Source organism: Lolium rigidum, chromosome 5 (assembly GCF_022539505.1).
Source record: "Lolium rigidum isolate FL_2022 chromosome 5, APGP_CSIRO_Lrig_0.1, whole genome shotgun sequence".
Classification (NCBI taxonomy): Eukaryota; Viridiplantae; Streptophyta; class Magnoliopsida; order Poales; family Poaceae; genus Lolium; species Lolium rigidum.
The window spans coordinates 183,856,786-183,868,017 of record NC_061512.1 but is presented as its reverse complement, the minus strand read 5'-3'; positions in this window follow the sequence as shown (position 1 = coordinate 183,868,017).

Here is an 11,232-nt window from a genome sequence, read left to right as displayed (position 1 = left end):
ATTCAATGTTACAAGAAGAAGAAAATGAAGAAAATCAAGTGACAAGTATGTCTTGAAGAAGAACATGGAGTGAGCTCTCACGTGTATCTTCATGACATCAACACTATTAAGAAAGAAGAAATGAAGTGCAAGTTCAAGATGATCCATTTTAAAGAGATCATAAGCTTGATCTTGCTGTCCATTTGATTATCATGGATATGTGAAGATACGCTGTAGAAGAAGCTCTCCTATAGTCAATGTTGAGGAAATCGCTTATCGGGGTCAACTCGGTCGACTAACGATTAGTGATTAATAGGCAAATCGGCCGATTAATCGGGCAATAAATGAGTTAATCGGGCGATAAATGAGTTTATCGCCTAATCGGTGACCACTAAATAGGGATTAATCGGGCGATTAATCGTTGAATCGGACGATTTTTTGAACAGTGCCTATAGTGGAGTATGGGGGAGCAATCCGCAAGATTTCATCAAGTAAGCACAATGAAGAAAGGCGTTCAATCTTGTTGCGGTCAAGATTGTCATCATCTAGCTCAAGTGGAATGCACAAGGTTGAGGTTTTTCTCTTTATAGGGTTTATTTCGTACCGGTCTCATGGTGTAGTTGGGAGACTAGTATATATATAGGATATTTGGATGTACTATCAAGAGGGCTCTCGAGTGAGTAACTTGATTTTATCTTTCAGAGAGAGCTCAAACCTTTGCATTCTTTTATCATCTTTCTTAGTTGCTATTTATTCTTATCCATGTGAGTTTTTAGAACTTGTGTTTATTCCCATGACAAGCTCTAGTTCTTCGAAAACGGATTTTGCACGAAAAACTTGTTGCATTTTGAGGTTTTACCAGTTTGTCTTTTATAGATAGGTCAAAACTTTCATCATTTGGATTTACCCCCCTTTTATTTACTATGATTTTTGTTTGCATGATTTTGTAGAGGTTGTTGGTAGCTTCGAAACGAGCCCAAGATCATCAAAACCGGAGTCTGGATGCTTAAGATATGATCATTCTTGTTTGATGTTTCTCCTAGTTTTCACGCGAGGGGGAGATTATCTGACTGAGGGGGCGGGTAATACGGCATGGGAGCCAAATATCCAGCCCTCCCAATCAAATATCCCCCCGAAATTTTAGTGGGCACGGATTATCTGGTCTGGGGATGAAAAATCCGGCGCAAATATCCGGCGACAGGAGAGAGCTGCATGAAATGTGTGCATGGGTGGCCTGGGAGCTCCAAAAAATCACTCTGGGCGGATAATCCGGCCTGGTAGATCCACAATGGCCATATTTTGTTGGGAGGGGGTATATAAGGCCTCCTTCGTCCTCCTTGGGTTGGTTGCTTATCCCCCATTCGTCTCCTCCATTGGTGACCTTCAAAGTTTGCTCTAGTTCTTTATTCCTTCTATGATTCTTGCATATTCTCAAGGGAAAAGAGAGAGAAGATCGAGATCTAAATCTTCACCAATCAAATCTCTCTCTTTGTGAGGAGAACCCATTAGGTTTAGATCTAGGATAAATTTGGTGTTCTCCTTCTTTGTTCTTCCTCTTTTATTCCCCCAATAGCTTTGTAGCTTTTGTAGAATTTGAGAATGGGGAATTTGAGCACCTTAGTGGTGTTCTTGGTATTGCATTTGGTGTATCGGTTTGACTTCTCCGTTGCAATACGTGGAGGTGAGAGTTCGTGGGATATTCTCTTCGAGAGCTTGTTCCTCTCTTTGTGGTGTTCTTGGGGACTCCAATTAAGTTGTGGAGATTCCTCCAGTGTGAGGCCTTCGTGGTGGTTCCTTGGGAGCCTCCAATTAAAGGTTGGAGATTGCCCCAAGATTTGTGCGGGTTCGGTGAGCACCCTCAAGGTTCAATAGTGGATCGAGGACTTTCCTTTTGGTGGGAAGGCTCGAGGAGAATACGATGAGGCCTTCGTGGTGTTGGGGAGCCTTGTGCTTCCACACCGCTTCAACGTAGAGTAGCACTAGAAAGAGTTTAAACTTCGGGATACATCATCGTCTTCAAGTAATCTCGGATATTCCTATACCTGAGCTCTTTACTTATGCACCACTTTGTGATAGCATTCGTTCTTGAAGTTATATATCTTGCTATCACATAGTTGCTTGTCTTGTTTAGCATAGGTTGTTGGTGCACATAGGTGAACCTTAGTTATATAGGTTTTGTGCTTGAAAAAATAAACGCTAGTTTTATTCCGCATTTGTTCATGCCATAATCGTAAAAATTTAAACCGCCTATTCACCCCCCCTCCTCTAGGAGGCAAATGTGTCATTTTAGATTGACTGGTGGTAAGGCCGAAGATACTGTCCCTTGTCTTGGCTAGGAATGATTCACGTTGTCACCAGGCTGGAGTCTCCGGTGTGAAGCCTGAGTATACGATCCTCAAGGCTATAGTCTCTAGCATTAATGATGTTACAACAATTAGTTTTTTAGAATAATTGTAAAAGACCCATTCTTCGCCAAGAGGAGGCTTTCACTTTGATTCTCTCTCCACCATTAATACAAGCTCCAAATTGACTAGATCTCGCTCCCTAGCCTACCAATCAATATGCCCTTCTAGGTTTTACGGGGAGCACCTTGATCTACACTTTCACCAAAGGAAATTGATTTCCCATTCATTCCACTGTGAACCTTGTTACTCTTCGGGTCATTGGAACCGAAGTAAGATGTCATCCTTAAAGCTAAATTACCATGGTGTAAAACTTGTTAGTCGTCTTTGGGAGCCTCTAATTGAGCCGCGTGTGGAGATTTCCCAAGCCTTGTTTGTAAAGGTTTGTATCGCCGGCTTCAAGGCCACCACTTAGTGTAGGGTGGGATAACCTTGGTGGATTAACCACTGGAGAATAAGGTGAAACTCTGTGGTGTTGGGGGACTTCATGTCACCAAAAACCTCTTCGAGATAGACATATTTCCCCTAAAACATAATGAACTATGAGAATACATCCTCTTATCTCAGTTACGGTTATTTCGATCATATATGTACTTGTATCGTTTATTTACATGTACGTGCTTTCTTTTCATACATGATTATTCATATAGTTACATATCTAGAGGACATACTATCTTTCCCGGGCTTAAATTGAAAATAAACTAAAAAAATATTACTGCCTATTCACCCCTCCTCTAGTTGCTCATACAAGCCTTTAAACCTTTCATGGTGTTCTTTCTTTGCGTAGTGTTGAGATCTCCTTTTTGATTGGTTTGAGTGAGAGACAGTGAGCCAGTTAATCTTGGGAGATGACTTCCTAGTTGGCTTGGTGGTTGGTGCCTTGGTGACCTATTCGTGGAAGAATGTGAAGATGCCCGGGATTCTCTTTGGTGGAGCTTATGAAGTGGTTGTTGAGTTTTCCATCTACAGAGTAAAGGAAAAGCTAACCATAATAAGGAGCCCAAACTTTGTGGAAGGGCTAGATAAGAGGGTGAGGTTTTGTGGCGTTTGGGGTTCCCTCGTGGTAACTGATGGCTCCCAAGTGCAGGAGATCAATTGCGGCACTTTTCAATAAGAAAGGTTGTTGAACCCACGAGGAGTTAAATGTATTGGTTAGAGGATTTGACAAATAAACTATAATAAATATGCAGTAGTTTGGTATTTTGGGTGTATAGTTTGTAGAGAGTGGATTTGGTGATCAGGGGGATACGTGAGCACCCCCTAGCTGCCGTTGGATCTTCGTTGAGATTCATTTACTGGCTAACGGCGACCATACGGCGTTAGTAACTTTCTCTGGCGAAAAACGCTGCTAAACGCTGCCATCCCCATTTTCCATCCTGATCTTCTTTCCCAACATCGTCCGCTCCACCCATCCCTCACCCCTGAAATTCCTCCACCGATGCCAAATACGGTGGCCCAGCTTCCCGGCCCTTGCGCCAGTTCCCTGAGTCGGGGCTAGCAGCCGGCGGCCGCCATGCGCGCGGGCCTGATTGGCGACGGAGGGCCAGTTCCCTGAGCCTGGAGAGTGGAGCCGCGGCGGACGAGCTCCTCGAGGCGGCACGCCGCACCGACGCCAGACCACCGCGCCGTCCCTGACACCGGCCTCCACGCAGTCCGTCCAGTGAGGAAGAAGAGGTGGCCCGACTGGAGGTCAGGGTGGAGGAGCTGCTCGTTCTTGCGGTCAACGTCTCTAGGTCCAGCGACCACTTATCAGAGGAGGTCCGGTCGTCGTTCAGCTCCAGGCTCCAGCCCGATTCGTGTCAGTCGAACTTGGTCCGATCCCCTGCTTGACCTGCGTGACGCTGATACGTCTCCGACGTATCGATAATTTCTTATGTTCCATGCCACATTATTGATGATATATACATGTTTTATGCATACTTTATGTCATATTTATGCATTTTCCGGCACTAACCTATTAACGAGATGCCGAAGAGCCGGTTCTTGTTTTACTGCTATTTTTGGTTTCGAAATCCTAGTAAGGAAATATTCTCGGAATTGGACGAAATCAACGCCCGGGGTCCTATTTTGCCACGAAGCTTCCGGAAGACCGAAGAGAAGACGAAGTGGGGCCACGGGGCGCCGCCACACTAGGGGCGGCGCGGCCCTAGCGTGTGGGCCCCCGTGACCCCTCCGAGGCTGCCCTTCCGCCTACATATAGTCTTCGTCGCGAAACCCCCGATGCGAGAGCCACGATACGGAAAACCTTCTAGAGACGCCGCCGCCGCCAATCCCATCTCGGGGGATTCGGGAGATCGCCTCCGGCACCCTGCCGGAGAGGGGAATCATCTCCCGGAGGACTCTTCGCCGCCATGGTCGCCTCCGGAGTGATGAGTGAGTAGTTCACCCCTGGACTATGGGTCCATAGCAGTAGCTAGATGGTCGTCTTCTCTTAATTGTGCTTCATTGTCGGATCTTGTGAGCTGCCTAACATGATCAAGATCATCTATCTGTAATGCTATATGTTGTGTTTGTCGGGATCCGATGGATAGAGAATACTATGTTATGTTGATTATCAATCTATTACCTATGTGTTGTTTGTGATATTGCATGCTCTTCGTTATTAGTAGAGGCTCTGGCCAAGTTTTTACTCTTAACTCCAAGAGGGAGTATTTATGCTCGATAGTGGGTTCATGCCTCCATTAAATGCGGGACGGTGACGGAAAGTTCTAAGGTTGTGGATGTGCTGTTGCCACTAGGGATAAAACATTGATGCTATGTCCGAGGATGTAGTTATTGATTACATTACGCACCATACTTAATGCAATTGTCTGTTGTTTGCAACTTAATACTGGAAGGGGTTCGGATGATAACCTGAAGGTACTTTTTAGGCATAGATGCATGCTGGATAGCGGTCTATGTACTTTGTCGTAATGCCCAATTAAATCTCACTATACTCATCATATCATGTATGTGCATAGTCATGCTCTCTCTATTTGTCAATTGCCCGACTGTAATTTGTTCACCCAACATGCTATTTATCTTATGGGAGAGACACCTCTAGTGAACTGTGGACCCCGATCCATTCTTTTACATTAAATACAATCTACTGCAATACTTGTTCTCATTGTTTTCGCAAACAATCATCAACCACACTATACATCTAATCCTTTGTTACGGCAAGCCGGTGAGATTGACAACCTCACCTGTTTCGTTGGGGCAAAGTACTTTGGTTGTGTTGTGCGGGTTCCACGTTGGCGCCGGAATCCCCGGTGTTGCGCCGCACTACATCCCGCCGCCATCAACCTTCGACGTGCTTCTTGACTCCCTACTGGTTCGATAAACCTTGGTTTCTTGCGAGGGAAACTTCGTTGTTGACGCATCACACCTTCCACTTGGGGTTCCCAACGGGCGTGTGCTTTACGCGTCATCAAGCTAAATTTCTAGCGCCGTTGTCGGGGAGATCAAGACACGCTGCAAGGGAGTCTCCACAATCCAATCTCTTTACTTTGTTTTTGTCTTGCTTTATTTTATTTACTACTTTGTTTGCTGCATTATATCAAAACAAAAAAAAATTTAGTTGCTAGCTTTACTTTATTTACTTGTCTTGCACTCTATATCAAAAACACAAAAAAATTAGTTACTTGCATTTACTTTATCTAGTTTGCTTTATTTACTATTGCTAAAATGAGTAATCCCGAAGTTGAAGTTCGTTCGTTTAAGCAACAAGGGGGAGAATGTTTAAAAGATGCTTGGTATAGAATTAGTGATGCTCATAATAGGTGCACTAAGAAACACTCCACCACTATCCTACTCGGGAATTTTTATGTTGGTATCTCTAGGCTGGAATAGGTATGTTCTTGATTGTCTCGCGGGAGGTAACTTCCTAGGCGCCCCTGCTTTAGAAGCTAGTTGCATTATTGAGAGTTTATTTGGAATACCACCTGTTAATGAAGTTAAAATTGAAACCTCTCTTGAAGATGTCATGAAAAAGTTGGAAACCATAGAGCAAAACCTTCCAAGTATTGATACTACTTTGGGAGCATTACTTGATAGCACTGATAAACTTGACAAATCTCTAGGTGGAATTAATGAGAGAATCGCCATCTTAGAATCTTGTGGTATTCATGATAATCAAACCCAAAGGATTAGTGAACTTGAAGAGGCTATGGGAACCTTGGGTTCAACTTTTTCTTCTCTTAAGTTTAAGGAGAAAGCTTATGTGGGTAAGGAGCAAAAGTTTATGTATGTCTCTAAAGTTACTAAACCAAAAAAATATTATTATAGGCCTAAAATTGACAAAGCCCTTAGTACCACTACAGATGGGGGAGCTTATGATATCGATACTGCATCTCTTGATAACACTTCATATACACTTTCTGCGCCTAGCTGAAAGGCGTTAAAGAAAAGCGCTTATGGGAGACAACCCATGTTTTTACTACAGTACTTTTATTTTTTATTTGAGTCTTGGAAGTTGTTTACTACTGTAGCAACCTCTCCTTATCTTAGTTTTGTGCATTGTTGTGCCAAGTAAAGTCTTTGATAGTAAGGTTCATACTAGATTTGGATTACTGCGCAGAAACAGATTTCTTTACTGTCACGAATTTCGACCTGCCTCTCTGTAGGTAGCTCAGAAAAATATGCGAATTTACGTGCGTGATCCAAAGATATGTACGCAACTTTCATTCAATTTGAGCATTTTCATTTGAGCAAGTCTGGTGCCTCAATAAAATCCGTCTTTACGGATCGTTCGTTTTGACAGATTCTGCCTTTTATTTCGCATTGCCTCTTTTGCTATGATGGATGAATTTCTTTATTCCATTAATGTCCAGTAGCTTTGTGCAATGTCCAGAAGTGTTAATAATGATTATGTCACCTCTGAACATGTGAATTTTTATTATGCACTAACCCTCTAATGAGTTGTTTCGAGTTTGGTGTGGAGGAAGTTTTCAAGGATCAAGAGAGGAGGATGATACAATATGATCAAGGAGAGTGAAAGCTCTAAGCTTGGGGATGCCCCGGTGGTTCACCGCTGCATATTTTAAGAAGACTCAAGTGTCTAAGCTTGGGTATGCCCAAGGCATCCCCTTCTTCATCGACAACATTATCAGGTTCCTCCCCTGAAACTATATTTTTATTCCATCACATCTTACGTGCTTTGCTTGGAGCGTCGGTTTGTTTTGGTTTTTTGTTTTTGTTTGAATAAAATGGATCCTAGCATTCATTGTGTGGGAGAGAGACACGCTCCATTGTTGCATATGGACAAATATGTCCTTAGGCTTTACTCATAGTATTCATGGCGAAGGTTGAATCTTCTTCGTTAAATTGTTATATGGTTGGAATCGGAAATGCTACATGTAGTAATTCTAAAATGTCTTGAATAATTTGATACTTGGCAATTGTTGTGCTCATGTTTAAGCTCTTGCATCATATACTTTGCACCCATTAATGAAGAAATACATAGAGCTTGCTAAAATTTGGTTTGCATCTTTGGTCTCTCTAAAGTCTAGATAATTTCTAGTATTGAGTTTTGAACAACAAGGAAGACGGTGTAGAGTCTTATAATGTTTATAATGTGTCTTTTATGTGAGTTTTGCTGCACCGGTTCATCCTTGTGTTTGTTTCAAATAACTTTGCTAGCCTAAACCTTGTATCGATAGGGAATACTTCTCATGCATCCAAAATCCTTGAGCCAACCACTATGCCATTTGTGTCCACCATACCTACCTACTACATGGTATTTCTCCGCCATTCCAAAGTAAATTGCTTGAGTGCTACCTTTAAAATTTCCATTCTTTACCTTTGCAATATATAGCTCATGGGACAAATAGCCTAAAAACTATTGTGGTATTGATACTTATGCACTTTATCTCTTATTAAGTTGCTTGTTGTGCGATAACCATGTTCCCGGGGACGCCATCAACTACTCTTTGTTGAATATCATGTGAGTTGCTATGCATGTCCGTCTTGTCTGAAGTAAGGGAGATTTACCACTCATTTAATGGGTAGAGCATGCATATTGTTAGAGAAGAACATTGAGCCGCTAACTAAAGCCATGAATCATGGTGGAAGTTTCGAGTTTTGGACATATATCCTCAATCTCATATGAGAACATTAATTGTTGCTACATGCTTATGCATTAAAGAGGAGTCCATTATCTCGTTGTCTATGTTGTCCCGGTATGGATGTCTAAGTTGAGAATAATCAAAAGCGAGAAATCCAATGCGAACTTTCTCCTTAGACCTTTGTACAAGGCGGCATAGAGGTACCCCTTTGTGACACTTGGTTAAAACATGTGTATTGCGATGATAATCCCGGTAATCCAAGCTAATTAGGACAAGGTGCGGGCACTATTAGTATACTATGCATGAGGCTTGCAACTTGTAAGATATAATTTACATAATACATATGCTTTATTACTACCGGTGACAAAATTGTTTCTTGTTTTCAAAACCAAAGCTCTAGCACAAATATAGCAATCAATGCTTCCCTCTGCGAAGGGCCCTTTCTTTTACTTTTATGTTGAGTCAGTTCACCTATCTCTCTCCACCTCAAGAAGCAAACACTTGTGTGAGCTTGTGCATTGATTCCTACATACTTGCATATTGCACTTGTTATATTACTTTACATTGACAATATCCATGAGATATACATGTTATAAGTTGAAAGCAACCGCTGAAACTTAATCTTCCTTTGTGTTGCTTCAATACCTTTACTTTGATTTATTGTTTTATGAGTTAACTCTTATGCAAGACTTATTGATGCTTGTCTTGAAAGTACTATTCATGAAAAGTCTTTGCCTTATGATTCATTTGTTTACTCATGTCATTACTATTGTTTTGATCGCTGCATTCATTACATATGCTTACAATAGTATGATCAAGGTTATGATGGCATATCACTCCAGAAATTATCTTTGTTATCGTTTACTCGCTTCGGGACGAGCAGGAACTAAGCTTGGGGATGCTGATACGTCTCCGACGTATCGATAATTTCTTATGTTCCATGCCACATTATTGATGATATCTACATGTTTTATGCATACTTTATGTCATATTTATGCATTTTCCGGCACTAACCTATTAACGAGATGCCGAAGAGCCGGTTCTTGTTTTCTAGCTGTTTTTGGTTTCAGAAATCCTAATAAGGAAATATTCTCGGAATTGGACGAAATCAACGCCCAGGGTCCTATTTTGCCACGAAGCTTCCAGAAGACCGAAGAGAAGACGAAGTGGGGCCACGGGGCGCCGCCACACTAGGGCGGCGCGGCCCAGGGAGGGCCCGCGCGGCCCTAGCGTGTGGGGCCCCCGTGACCCCTCCGAGGCTGCCCTTCCGCCTACATATAGTCTTCGTCGCGAAACCCCCGTACCGAGAGCCACGATACGGAAAACCTTCCGGAGACGCCGCCGCCGCCAATCCCTTCTCGGGGGATTCGGGAGATCGCCTCCGGCACCCCTGCCGGAGAGGGAATCATCTCCCGGAGGACTCTTCACCGCCATGGTCGCCTCCGGAGTGATGAGTGAGTAGTTCACCCTGGACTATGGGTCCATAGCGAGTAGCTAGATGGTCGTCTTCTCCTAATTGTGCTTCATTGTCGGATCTTGTGAGCTGCCTAACATGATCAAGATCATCTATCTCGTAATGCTATATGTTGTGTTTGTCGGGATCCGATGGATAGAGAATACTATGTTATGTTGATTATCAATCTATTACCTATGTGTTGTTTATGATCTTGCATGCTCTCCGTTATTAGTAGAGGCTCGGCCAAGTTTTTACTCTTAACTCCAAGAGGGAGTATTTATGCTCGATAGTGGGTTCATGCCTCCATTAAATGCGGGACGAGTGATGAGAAAGTTCTAAGGTTGTGGATGTGCTTGTTGCCACTAGGGATAAAACATTGATGCTATGTCCGAGGATGTAGTTATTGATTACATTACGCACCATACTTAATGCAATTGTCACGTTGTTTGCAACTTAATACTGGAAGGGGTTCGGATGATAACCTGAAGGTACTTTTTAGGCATAGATGCATGCTGGATAGCGGTCAATGTACTTTGTCGTAATGCCCAATTAAATCTCACTATACTCATCATATCATGTATGTGCATGGTCATGCCCTCTCTATTTGTCAATTGCCCGACTGTAATTTGTTCACCCAACATGCTATTTATCTTATGGGAGAGACACCTCTAGTGAGCTGTGGACCCCGGTCCATTCTTTTACATTAAATACAATCTCTCGCAATACTTGTTCTACTCGTTTTCTGCAAACAATCATCATCCACACTATACATCTAATCCTTTGTTACGACAAGCCGGTGAGATTGACAACCTCACCGTTTCGTTGGGGCAAAGTACTTTGGTTGTGTTGTGCAGGTTCCACGTTGGCGCCGGAATCCCTGGTGTTGCACCGCACTACATCCCGCCGCCATCAACCTTCGACGTGCTTCTTGACTCCTACTGGTTCGATAAACCTTGGTTTCTTACTGAGGGAAACTTGCTGCTGTACGCATCACACCTTCCACTTGGGGTTCCCAACGGGCGTGTGCTTTACGCGTCATCAGACGCCCATCCAGGCCTGGCCCTTCGCGCCGATCTGGCGCAGCCTCTCCTCCATCTCCGTGTTGCGGCAGCGCGCGAGCTCCAGCGTCAATCACCAGAACCATCCAGAGTCTATACGCATCTGTTCGGTCCAAGCCCACACACATCTGTTCGGTCTACACGCATCCATCAAAACCATCCAGAGTCAATCACCAGAACTCGATCGATTCGAATCACGGACAAGATGATCGCAAGTACCTAGACTCGCACGAGCACGAAGGGGCCAGGGGCAGCTCGTGGCTCGTCCTGCGCCGGAGGCCGAGCGCGACGGC